A 13,911-nucleotide genomic window follows, 5' to 3' on the forward strand; every position below is an offset into this window, starting at 1 on the left:
TGTGTGAGACGGACATGTATTGATGTACACACTTGCCATTTGGGATGTATCATGTAATGAGGATTTCAATGTGGGGTGCATGTAATGCTTGGTTGGGTGTTTGGACTGGGGTGGCATGGGGTGGGATTTGGGTGCCCAGCAGGGCCAGGAGTGTGTATCGTGATGATATGTTGGGGTGGGGACATGAGTCGGGGCCTGCTGGCAGGTGCCCGTCACTGCTGGGTGGGTGAGTGGGTGGGTGGACATGAGTCAGGGCCTGCTGGCAGGTGCCCGTCACTGCTGGGTGGGTGGGGGTGCAGGGGAACATGAGTCGGGGCCTGCTGGCAGGTGCCCGTCACTGCTTGGTGGGTGGGGGTTCAGGGGACATGAGTCAGGGGCCTGTTGGCAGGTGCCTGTCACTGATGAGTGGGTGGGGGTGCAGGGGGACATGATTCGGGGCCTGCTGGCAGGTTCCTGTCACTGCTGGCTGGGTTAGTGGGTGGGGGGACATGAGTCGGGGCCTGCTGGCAGGTGCCCGTCAATGGTGGGTGGGGGACATGTGTGAAGTTTCCCAGGTGCATGGTGCCATGCGGCCTACCTGCGGGGCATGCCCAGGGGTGATGGACTGCCTGTAGGGCATGGGGAAGGGGGTAGGGAAACACCAGGGAGGGACCACACTGCCAAATCACGTGTGTAACTCCCTGCGCACCCCTCAGAATACACGTACCCCTCTCACGCTAGCGAAAACGTGTGTGAAACTCCCCACGCACCCCCAGAATACATGTATCCCGCTCACGCAAGGCCTATCGCATGTGATACTTCCCGCGCACCCCCGAAATACATGTACCCCACTCGCACAAGCCCTATCGCGTGTAAAACTTCCTGCGCACCCCCAAAATACACATACCCCGCTTGCACAAGCCCTATCGCATGTGATACTTCCCGCGCACCCCCGAAATACACGTACCCCGCTTGCACAAGGCCTATCGCGTGTAAAACTTCCTGCGCAGCCCCAAAATACACAGATCCCGCTCGCACAAGCCTTATCGCGTGTAAAACATCCCGCGCACACCGAAATACATGTACCCCGCTCGCACAAGCCCTATCGCATGTGATACTTGCCGCGCATCCCCGAAATACACGTGCCCCTCTCGCACAAGGCCGATCGTGTGTGGTACTTCCTGCGTACCCCCGAAATACATGTACCCCGCTCGCACAAGCCCTATCGCATGTAAAACTTCCCTCGCATCCCCAAAATACACGTACCCCACTCACACAAGCCCTATTGCGTGTAAAACCTCCCGCGCACCCCCAGAATACATGTACCCCACTCGCACAAGGCCTATCGTGTGTAAAACTTCCCGCACACCCCCGAAATACATGTACCCCACTCGCATAAGGCCTATCGCGTGTGATACTTCCTGTGCACCCCCAAAATACACGTTGCATGTGATACTTCCCGCGCACCCCCGAAATATACGTACCCCACTCGCACAAGCCCTATCGCATGTAAAACTTCCCGCACACCCCCAAAATACACATATCCCGCTCGCACAAGGCCTATCACGTGTGATACTTCCCGTGCACCCCCGAAATACACGTACCCCACTCGCACAAGCCCTATCGCGTGTAAAACTTCCTGCGCTCCCCCGAAATAAACTGTACCAGCCCTGTGAACTGGTGCAGGGTTAGCGTGGCCCTTTGCGCTGCATTGGGGATTTCAATGCCTTTCCCTTGCGCAAGGGGCATTCTTGGGGGCGTAACTGCCGCTGCGGAATGTTCTCTGTGTCAGCCAGCGCTCAAAATGGCTTTGAAATTCCATGAATACGCAGTGCGCCAGAATGCTGTTTAGCGCACACGGCTGGCGCATGCTGGTGCACGCTTCCTCTCTGCGCTGCTTGCGTGCGCTGCCACTGCGCTGAAATCTATGAATTACCCCGTTAGTCTTTTTTACTTACCGTTCGCATGTCTTACATCTACGGACTCTCAGGATCACCACCTTCGTTACCGTCTCTCGGTGCCGCCCGTCAATCTGCTATTTGTAGAAGTGGGAGGGTTTTTTGGGGGAAAGCAAGCAACCCGTCACACCTAACCTGCAGGGTTTTTTAATTAACCTAACCACTATCTGCAGGGAGCTTCTCGTTCTATCAGCCGGATGGCAAAGGACGTATGATATTGTCGAGGACCCGAAGTTACTTATGTCGCCGTCAATGGGAATCTTCATCTAATCTAATCATCTAATCTCTGCTACCAAGTGAACTGGATGATCTCCAAACAGCCCTTTAAGATGAGTAGCAGTACCCTTGAGATAGATGGGGATGCAGGTTCATACTCATACATCAAATAATTAAGACAGCTCAATAGTTTGGCAAAGGGAGTCCATTTATGTTCATAAAATGGGGAGTACAACGAACATCAGCAATCTCTCAATCTTCTCGCTCTCTTTACTTTTAGAAAAAACACAATATTTATAGCAAACACTTGTCATTGCTGATGTACGACCTACGCACGTACTGGCGCCATTCTTTGTGGCAATCTTAAAAACCTAATATGCAATGTGATTGGTTATAGGAAGGTAACTTAACATAGGTACTATATCTGTATATGGTAACGGGGAGAGGGGATTCGATAATAAATGTCGGTAGGGCAACTAAGCCTTCCCTTCAAAATGGCCACTATGAACGTCACTAAAAGTATGACGTCCCATTGGCTCTACTCACAATAGGACCCTAGATTACATGGTCCACTATGATTGGGTTGGCTTCAACCCCACTCATACATTTCCACCTACGTCTAGCAGCACACAAACAACATCCAGGTGCAGAGAAGCTCGTCTGCACTCCAGCTTCCCACCAATTATGCTACAATCAATCATTACGTCAGTGGTCATGTGTCAATTACTGCTTTGTAGTTTGGCCTTGTGTCTGTTCTGTACTCTGAGAACTTTTAAGGAGTATGGGCATGGCGGGGATCCATGCGTAGGTGTGAAAGTTTAACCCTTCCAGCCTGCCTTTGTCACGCGACTGGACACTGTGAAATCTGCTTTTCTTCGTGTCTTTTTGTATATTTGATTTAATACTACTAGTCTTCTGACGTCTGTGGCTCATCTTGACCTTTCTGAATAGGATCCTCTGTTCTTTTCTCTCCTTAATTGTATCCAATGTCGGCCCATTCCAGTCACATAAGACCTTAGCTTCTTGGCATGGTCATCCCTTTGCTGAGTTTTGTTCTGTCTTGAGTCTCGATTTTCTTGCTGCGACACACTCCATCTGTGACCTTTTGTAACCTTTGTTAATTCTGCTTATGTGCGTAGTGGACTTACATTCATACATAAAGTGCTTCTTGAGGTATATACTTGTAAAAGTTGGCACTTGCTGCAATCTACCAACTATAAAGCATGAGCAAGCTTCATGATTTCTTTGCCTCTTGCAGTTATTTGCATCTGTACACGTTTAAACTAACTATATAACATATTCATAGTCACATACTTTGGTGTGAACTCAATAGGTAATGGGAGGGGGGAACTGGAGTGGTGACAATACCCGACACTTCCTCTTCAACATCTTCATAGACTACCCAAAAATTGACCTGCAGTAAACTATTCCTAAACATTGAAAGAGCCAACACCACTATGGCCATAACAGATACATATTCGATGTGCAAGGCACATGCCTGTTTCTGGAGGGATAATACAGCACATCTTGATATGGCAATTTCGGTACAGGACCTTTTAGATAACATCAGATTGCCTCTGACCAGAGCAGGCGATATTGGTTATTTCCTGCATAAATTAAAGAATAAAACACAGGAATGGTATAGAGTAAAAAGCACTTTGATTATTGTGAAAATTCAACACTACGCAGAATATGTAAAGCATGTTTTCCATACCATAAGCCATGTAGTTACTTGACTATGGTCTGTACTAGTCCTTTAAGGAGCTTTATTATGTATTATGCCTAAATATCATGCCGGTTATGGATTGCATTGGTGTCTGGCAGAACATCTCACATGATAAAATATTATGTTGATTGTGTGCAAAATCTATAGAATCCAGTAGACATATACTGACTGCATGGGAAACGTTAACAAAACTCTATGATAAAGGTTATGAACGTTTTTGTACCCAGCCAAGCAGTAGTGAAACAGATCAGTTTTGGTCCACGATTTTAGATGCAAACTCTCTTGTGATCTTCGCTGCAGCCATGCATATTCGGGAGACTATTCAAAGAATCTGTTTAAATAATAGGATTGTAACTGAATAGAACTTGCCAACCAGCTGAAATGCCCAATGTTTATTAATGAATTTGACTTCCTTCCTTAAGTGAATGTGCTTTTAATATTGAATGTATGTTGGACCTCGATGGTAGTAACTGAACAGACTGCGGGTTTTTAGATATTGATGATATTAGTACATGCATCCATTTAGTATTGTACATAATGTTTTCTTTTCTATTACTCATGGATACATGTTGTTATTGGTTTTTAATGTAGAGAACAGTATGTTGTTTTTTGAAGCATGTAATATTTTGTACCGTATGCAAAAGGCTAAAAACCTTCAGCCAAAAACATTAAATACAATAAAAACATTTCTTTATGTACCCAATTAATCCTTGTGGCTTTTGAATTCCATTGATTTAATGCACATTTTTACCTTGTTAAAATGTTGTCTGGCTTTCAATAACCAAATATTTTAATACATTGGGCCTCATTACACGGTAGGCGGTAAGGGATTACCGGCACCAGTGCCCTTACCGGTGCCGGTAATCCCTTACCGCCCTACTACGAGGTCCCTTAGCGGGTCCCTTCCTTAATGCCAGGTCTGACCTGGTGTTAAGGACGGGACCCGGTAAGGGACTTCAGAGCTAATAACAGTACCGCAAATTGCAGTACCCTTATTAGCTACTTCCCCATTCCCATTGAGCCCTATGGGGGCTCAAATGGGAATTGGGAATGGTTCCCGGAATGGGGATTTACCCGGGCCTCCAAGGTCAGAATGACTCGGTAAATCCCTATTCCGGGAACACGGACCCAGAATGCAGTAAGGGGATAGCCATGGCGCTTATAGCACCATGGCTACCGCCTACCTTGTAATGAGGCCCATTGTTTTCATCCTTAAGATTGTATATTGTTTGGGCTTGTTCTCGTATCCTCATCCTTAAGTACCTTTGTTGCCTTTTACTTCTTACCATTATCAATATTTTTACAAGGTGTCGCTGTCAATTTACCCTTGTCCTCATCCTCTACATTCGAATTTTCAGCATGCAAGTGGACACACCTTGAACAGAGAGCCACTCTGATGCTAAATGAAGCTGTACAAATGTAACTAGGACAACACTATTCAATAATATTGAATTAAGAAATATTGAAAAATATGAGAATGGGATCTAGCAACATATTGAACTTATGACCAGATTTAAATGTAAAATATTTCTCCGGAAGAGCGACTCAAGTGTCTAAACTCTTGTAGAGGATGAAGAGAAGAATATGTTAACTAGGATACTTTTCAAGTCTTTCTCATAACCAACATCCACACCATCCATGCCCCATCCACCTCAGTTTGAAACACCCTCATGGACTATTTCAACTCTTAAATTCACAGCATCACAACATCACTCCCAAATATTCAATCACATGGAACACTTTCCATCCCATTGTCACGACAGCTGGCAGCTGGCGAGTCTGGCGGAGGTGGAAACTCCGACGCCATTAGACTTTTCTGCCATGTTTCTTCGAAACGCTATTGCGCGGTCTAGTCTTTTCCAACATGGCCAACCACTGAGTATTTCACCATTCGTTACTCGGCAGCTCAGTGCGTTGCAACTGTGCTTTCCTGTGTTGCGTGCGCTCGTTTCTGTGTTTCCTTCTGCGGTCTTAGTCTGCCTCATTCCTTCTCCCCAGCTTCCATTTTCCTTCCTTACTACCATATTTTCCCGTTTTTCCTTCCCCTTCCTCCCTGCCTCTTACTTCCTGGTTCCCTGCCTCTCCTCCTCCTGCAACATTCTGTTTACGTTGTGGCAGTATATATATTGCATCTCACACCCGTCTTTTGGAGTACTCCTCTGGAGATTCTGCTTCCGTATCTACAAGTTACCTCACAACGGATCAGCCTATCGACAGTCCTCTTCTGTGCATCGTGGTTTTTTTTTTGTGTCCTAGTGGCTTTTTCCCCTGAAACATATCTGACTGTCGCGGAGAGGAGTCATCGTGAATTTCTCTATATAGAGTCACAGTGGCTTCCTTTCGAGGCAGACCGTATCTGCTCACAAAGAAGAAGTCTCAAGCGCAACACTCCCAAAGAAAGAAGCTGAACTATTCTACTTCATCAGGTGAGGAGGAGGAAGGGACTTTGGGGGTGCGCAGCAATTCTAGTGGTGAGGAGGACATAGCAGATCCCGTGGTCTCCAGTAGGACAGTCTGATAGTCCTGACACCCATCTACAGAGACACCTTCATTACCTTCATAACCAAAACAAAACTTGCACAATTCCTGGATGATGCACCCACCTCAAGCTGCATCAAAATGCAGTACCACCCTCCCACCGCGCTGGCTCAACATCATCAATTCCTGTCTCTGTATCATCCGAATGATCGTGATGCCAATTCTTAATAGGGGAGAGAAGACAAACCCAAAGAATTACCGACTTATTACTTTGATCGATGTAGAGAGTAAAGTCTTCTTGTCTCTCTTACTGAGGCACTTGGAGGAATGGGCCACATCCATTGGTCGGTTGTGCAAATTCCAAGCTGGTTTTCACAAAGGGTACTCTAAAATGCAAATAGCCTGGTGGTGAGAGCAGTACAAGAGCAAGCTTGGCCAGACAAGACTCTTTGTACAAATGTGGCTTCAATAGACCTCTTGGTAGCCTTTGATCGAGTGAACCGAGGAAGGATTTGTGGGAAGTTGGCCAGTTGGGGAATTCCAGGAGGGCTATTGAAATTAATAATGGGTATGCATGAATCCACTGATATAAAACTGAGACTGAATAGAGAGGAATTACTCTCCCGTAGAAAAAAGACAGAGTCTGGTCTAAAGCAGGGATGTGTATTGGCGACTCTGCTTCTTGAATATGTACATTTGTGATGTGAAACATTAAAGCCACACCATATTTATACCCCCTAAGATGGGTTCCTTTAAAGTCACATGGCTTGCTTATGCCGATGACTTTTTAATCATTGATATATGAGAATAGGTTTACAGTGTCTTTTAACAGCTTTTGGTTCATATGCAAAAGAAAATGGTCTTATTATGAACCCTGGAAACACTTGAATTTTGAAATGTATTAAGGGGAGGAAGCACAATCGATATGGGTGGCATTTAGAATATATACTCTGTCTAGTTCAGCCAGTGTCAACTATTTGAGTTTTCACATTACGAGCCAACAATCATTGCAGGATATTTGTATCATTCTGAGTCAAAAGGCAGCATCTCTATCTAATCAGCTATTTAAAATTGATAGAAGGTATGGGCGCTTCTCAATGAAGCCAGCTGTAGATTCTTTTGAGGGTAATATTGACAAAACTACTCTATGGCTCAGGACTATGGTCCAACGGGGTCTATGGTTGGTTGGACAAAATCGTGGCCTCTGTGTGGAGACGGGTCTTATGTGTACCTAATGCAGTCCCAATCGAAGCAATACACTACGAATTGAGAATACTTTCTTTACAGGTGCAAGCCAAGGGATGGCACTTGTGCGCGTATTTTAAGATTAAAACCTCTGTTGAAGGTTCTCTATATTACAATGTTAATTTAAGGATATTCGCAAATCGGATTAAGTCAGGGTAACCGCCGTATCAGTGGGAGAGTATTGCAAAATATTGTTTGGGGATATTAACCATGGTGTGAAGGATTTGGTGGCGACTCCTTGGAAAGTGAAGATCGACCTATTTTATGGAAATAGGACACATTTGAGCAATTCCATAAGTATCCATCTCTCCTCTCCTGCACCTGTCGCACAAGCATAAACAAAAGAGGGATGGCAGCACCTTATTTGCTCATGTTCCCTAACAGTTTTATTTGTTCAATTTTAATGCACACACAATGGAACTTGTTACCAACTAATGAGATGCTGCTAAAAAGGGGTAAAATGAATAGTTCTGAGGCATGTTGTTTCTTCTGCAAGGATGGCGAAACAATAGAAACAATCAGATCCCTATTATTGGAATGTCCGGCCCTCTGTGTGGATAGACTGGTGGCTTATTTTAAGAAACTCTTACTAACAATAAAGTGGGCTAATATTGATAATTTGTGGAAGTGTTGTTTAAAGGCTGAATCAACGTCAATGGGTCACAGTGGCCCTCATTAGGACCCTGGCGGAAAGGGGTTTACGCCGGCGTAATGCATGGCGTACCTTTCCGCCTGACTACGAGTTTCCGTAGCGCCATGGTGATTTTTACGCCTGCTTTTTGCAGGCGGAAAAATCCATGGCGCTACGGGACTTGTTGTTAATTACGCCACCGTAATTTACGGTGGCGTAATTAACGCCTTCCCCACTCCCATTATACCCTATGGGGCAAAAATGGGAATGGGGAAGGGTAAATGGGGATTGGGGACTTACCGCCCCGCCAAGGTCGGAATGGGGCGGTAAGTCCGCCAACCACCATGGCGGAGTTGGCAGTTTAGCGCCATGGACCATGGTGCAAATTGCACCATGGATCTCCGCCAGGGTCGTAATGAGGGCCAGTGTCTGTAGACCTCATTCTGAGTTTGTTGGTAAGTAACGTCCTTTACCGGCATGGCGCAAATAGCGTGCCTGTGTTGGCACCAGTCCGCTAATAAAGGACTATTACGACGTTGCGGGCACGAACTTTGCACCATGCCAGTAAGGTACCTAGCGCCATGCCGCAAAAGGCAACCAAAAAGCCCTTTCCGGCATCAAGCTAGGCGCAGATTACACTACCGACATAGTCCAATGCGTCATAAGCGGTGACCGTTATTAGGCAGAATCCTGTGCAGTGCCCTTAGGGACCACTACACACAATTAAGACTACAGGTGGCAATACAAGTTTTACCTTTGGTACAAGCCTGTACTACTATGTCAGAGTGGTAGCAGTGTCGGAGCAGCCAGGCTTATCTCAAGAGTATATGAGCAGTAGCAGAGATTACACAAAGGGACCACAATCACTGTGGCTCAAGCAAACACTGATTTAAGGTTTCAGGTAGAAAAATATAAGTACATTTATTTTTAAACCATTCATTATAAACACAACACTTCTATTAAACTTAAATAAAAACCACATGTTAGATATACTACAACTAACCAATTCACTTTGTACAGTAAGTCTCAAGGTAAGTACCCTGTGTTTGAATGAACCGGTGTTACGAACAAAACATGTTTCCGCAAATACGATTGCGATCACTTTTTGACAGGTCGGTCTACTAAATAAACGGGTATCCGTGACATGAAATGCTACCGGGGCAAAAACACACTTAGCACCTGAGATACCCAGAGGGAGTTGGAGGCACAAATCACAGGCAATATTTTGGTTATACAGGCAGAATCGAGGAACACTGAGAGACAGGTGTTTAAAAGTCAGAGGGTCGGAGCCAGGGTCGAAAGACACCGGGGGCCTGTTGCCGAAGATCACACAGTCAGACAGTTCACGATTCAACGTAGCCAAAAGTACTTCGATATTGTCAATGTTTGGAAGCAAAAGTTATAAGAAGGAGGGAAGACATGGGCAAGCCTTGGAAATGAAGAAAAGGGATTCACCCAGTTTCCTCAAGCAGAACACAGTGCCTTGTTCCAATGGTGCAGCTGGTGCCCTGGCAGTTGTTCCTGTTGGTTTCCCGCAGACCCACGATTCCTGGCGATTCGTTGTGAAGGAGGACGTCTGAAGGGGGTCTGAACCAACACACAGGGATGAAGCCGGCAGCAGCGATGAGGAATAAAAGGTGTGCTCCTTAATAACAGGAGAGGCTCTTCAGATGGCTATCCGGACAACTACAGCAGTGTGCAGCGATTTTGACCAAGGAAGAGGATCCTCTGGCTGTAGAAGATGAGCTGGTTATCCCCACCAAGCTCAATGGAAGAAGACTCCAGACTGGATCTTCTCTGAGTCATTGAAAGGAAGATAGCTCAGGACTGCAGTAGGGCTTCACCGGGACAGGGTAGTTGCAGCAGCCATCGTTCTCACTGCTTCTTTTTTTGGTTCCTTGTAGTTCCAGTGGCGACTCTCTGACTTCTAGCCCAAGAGACCTGCCTTTTATGCAAAAAAACCCATTCACACAGCCTGGCTGTCAATCACCCAGCAGGGGGGTTGTGCAGCCCGGACAACTACCCTGGCCAATCATGACAAAGTGCGACTTGGGTTTCCTAGGATACCCTGTGCAGGGGGTGACTACACCCCTCCCTCACATTCAGCCCACCTAGAAACCCAGACACCTTGAGGAGGGCTTCTGAGCAGAAGCCCGCCAAAAGAGAGTGAACAAAAAAGGCGAACCTAGTTTGCCGTGCAAAGTAAAACACAAGAAGTACTTTAACAAAAAGAAATAGCGAATAAACCCAACCGGAGCCAAAAGAAAGAAGATTTGGTCAAACAGGTTTATGTTCGGGGCTAATGTAATAGCCAAGAACAGTACCACGTTTATCTGATATAATTGCGGTAGAAAAGTTAGGGTAGGTACCACTGCCACAAGCCAAGTCTAAATGTTAAAAGAGCGAAACAATGCTCCAGGAGGTACAGATAAAAAGGGATACGAATTAACTCTTTCCAGTACTCCATGGAAGATGGGGTTTATTGGATCTGTTGTTGATTGACTAAGTAAAGTTAATGGTAACTTTACCCTTTTCTGGGGGACGGTAGTCGCCTCAGAAATGGAGTCGAGGGAGTCTTAAAGACAACCCTGTGCCACGGTACTGAAGTTGCTGTTTGACACACACAAAAAAGGGGGCTACTGAAGTGGTGTACTTCAGAGTCCACAATCACAAAAACAGGTAGAAACACATAGCAAAACACAGGTAAGAGTGGGGGAAAAGCTCTCACTCTTACCAAGTACAAAAAACATAAACTCCAGAAGTCCAGCAAAGCTGCTGGGGGACTCACTAGGTGAGGGAAATTAGCCATAAATGAGAATTCTCCCTAACAACCGTAAATAGCAGTGACCGTAATTAGCAGACACCGCTATTTACAGTCACTGCCAAATAGCGGAACCATAATTAGCTTCATCGCACAGGAACGGAAAGGAGCACAGCGGCCATCTTAAAAAAACACAATCCATTGCTATCCTCAGCACACAGGACCCCTGGGACACTGCTGATCAACTGAAAAGTACCTCTTACAACACAAGAATGCCTAAAGCTCTGAAGAAGGGATCTGCCCACCTCAGAAAGGAAAGATTTAATCAGGACGAACTCCAGATGCTCGTGGACCCTTTGCCTGAGCATGCAGGCACAGTCTTCAGCAGCAACATGAGGAGAGAGGCAGTGCTGCATAAAAAAGAGATCTGGGCACTTGTTGCCCAGAAGGTTAGTGAAGTGGGCAACACACCCTGCACGGTGAAAGACTGCCGTAAGCGGTGGGATGATCTGCGCCTAAGGGTGAGCAACATATTATCGGTCAACTGCACCCAGGCCATGGAAACTGGAGGAGGACCTAGTTCACCCATAAAGCTCACCCCGTGGGAGGACACATGTGCTAGCATGATTGGGTCGGAATCGATTGAAGGCGTAGGTGAGGTGGAGTGTGGCACCACGACATCTGCTGATGGAGGTGAGTGTCCAAAGTAAACACTGCTAAGCCAAATCTGATGAAAGTCAATGCCAATGTCTGTCCAAAGAGTAACGCCATGGTCGGCCACACACACACTCCCTGTAAAGTAGGCCGAAGAAACTGAGACACATGCTGATGCCTGCTGCAAGGCCATATCGTACATGACACATACCACACAAAGTAGGAAATTCCACGAGGCACACTGCGTGCATTAACAAAATAGTGAGCATGTCAGACAGCACTGTTCCTGGCCAACATGAGTGACGCCAACATATGGCTGCATTTACCACCCATGTTTGAAATGACGTGCACTTCCCAACACAATTGCCTATTACCCACAATTGTGTGGATGAGCAATTGTTGCAATGTATTTATGATGCCTATCCAGACATCACTCATGCCGTCCCTCTCTTCCACCCCCACAGGCAGTGAGCATGACAGCAAAGAGCAGGACCCCACCTCTGCACATGCCACACCCAGTTAGAGGTGCTAGGAGGACAGCAACCGTCCGTCAACCTCCAGGGGACAAGCCAGGGGTTGCCGTGTCCCAGCAACCAGGTCACCGCAGGTACACATTGCACTTGTACCACCAAGGCCCGTGGAGAGCACAGCAACACCACCCCCCCACCCACTGTTCTGCCTGGAGACACCTGTGAAACACCCCTTTCGGAGGAGTCCAGTGTGGCTGGGGAGGTGGCAGCCACGGCACCCCTCACAGTGGAAGACAGCCAGGAGGACATCTGGGGCACCATGGAGGATGATACAATGGATGTGGCCCATACCCCAACGCAAATTGCATCCCCCCAGGTATCTACGAGCGATACCGTGAACACCAACACCCCAGAGCACTTTGTCCATGACCACACCCAGGGACATATCAGTCCAGTATTCAGTGTTGGGGAGGATGAGCAGGATGGGCATGCCAGCCAGATTCCCAGCACACCCACAGGTGCAGCCGCAGGACCACAGCGGGCTGACGTGCTCACTGCACTCATCCGAGAATTTGTAGAGGACAACCGTCAGGCCAGAGTTGAGTGCCGTACAGAGCTGTCAGAAATGGGCCGGTCCTTTACAGACAACACCAACTGCCTCTGCAAGGAGGTCTCGGCCCTCCGGCAGGTGCTAGGGCACATTGCTGATGCCTTGGAGCAGGTTGTCCCGCCCCTCAACCTCAGCAGGAGGCCACACCATCTTGCTGCAGTTCAACCCAAACCAGCCCGCTCCGCCAGTCGGTCCGTGCACTGCGCCGACGGGACATGCCACCCTCTGGCTCTGGGAGTGCCGAGTGAATGTTATGGCAGCCTCATGTAGGCTTCGTGGACTCAGTGGGACTTGTGTGGCGGAGTTGTGGGGGGAGGGGGTGGGGGTGAGGGTGTGTGGGGAGTTGTGTGGGAGCGGGACAGGGGTGAGGGTGTGTGGGGGAGTTGTGGGGGAGGTGGAGGGGGGTGAGGGTGTGTGGGGGACTTGGCGGGGGAGGGGGGAAGGTGGTGGAGGGTTTTGTCACTTATGTTAATATTGTTACATTAAATACACCGGTTGTGTGAAAAAGAAGACCTGGGTGGACATTCATCATTGAGCATGTGTCATTTAATCATTCACAGTGCATAGTGTACATGTACCCCCACACCCAGTGCCCTATGTCCAAACATTATTTCACCCTCTGTTGACATGTGGGTCAGAAATATTATGCGATCACTGACTGCCGCACAGCACGTCCCTCCTGTGCATCGGCACCGTGATGATGTCCTGCCACATCTTCCTGCTCCCCTTCATCATCATTAGGTAGTAGCAGTTCCATGTCAGGGGCCAAGGGCACGTTCCGCCGGATGCACATATTGTGCAGCATTACACATGCCATGGTGATCTTGGCCACCTTCTCATGCCTGTAGAGGAGTGCCCCACCCGACCGGCTGAGGCAGCGAAATCGTGCCTTCAACAGGCCAAAGGTCTGCTCGATGACCACACGTGTATGGGTATGGGAATGATTGTAGTCCTCCTTGTGCCTCTTCTGTGGGTTTCGGACAGGGGTGTGGAGCCACGGCTTCAAGGGATAGCCACTATCCCCTGTATGGGAGAAAAATTAAGGTAAATGTCAGGGGAATCATGAAGGACAGCTGTACTAGTCACACATGCCTGCAGGTTATGGTTGCCCACATGCACCTGTCCCTGTATGCATTGCCACCATTTTCCGTCCCTCCATGTGTCCTGTGCCATGGTCTAATGG

The sequence above is a fragment of the Ambystoma mexicanum genome, chromosome 9 (genome assembly GCF_040938575.1).
Source record: "Ambystoma mexicanum isolate Mex_15411 chromosome 9, UKY_AmexF1_1, whole genome shotgun sequence".
NCBI classification, from domain to species: Eukaryota; Metazoa; Chordata; class Amphibia; order Caudata; family Ambystomatidae; genus Ambystoma; species Ambystoma mexicanum.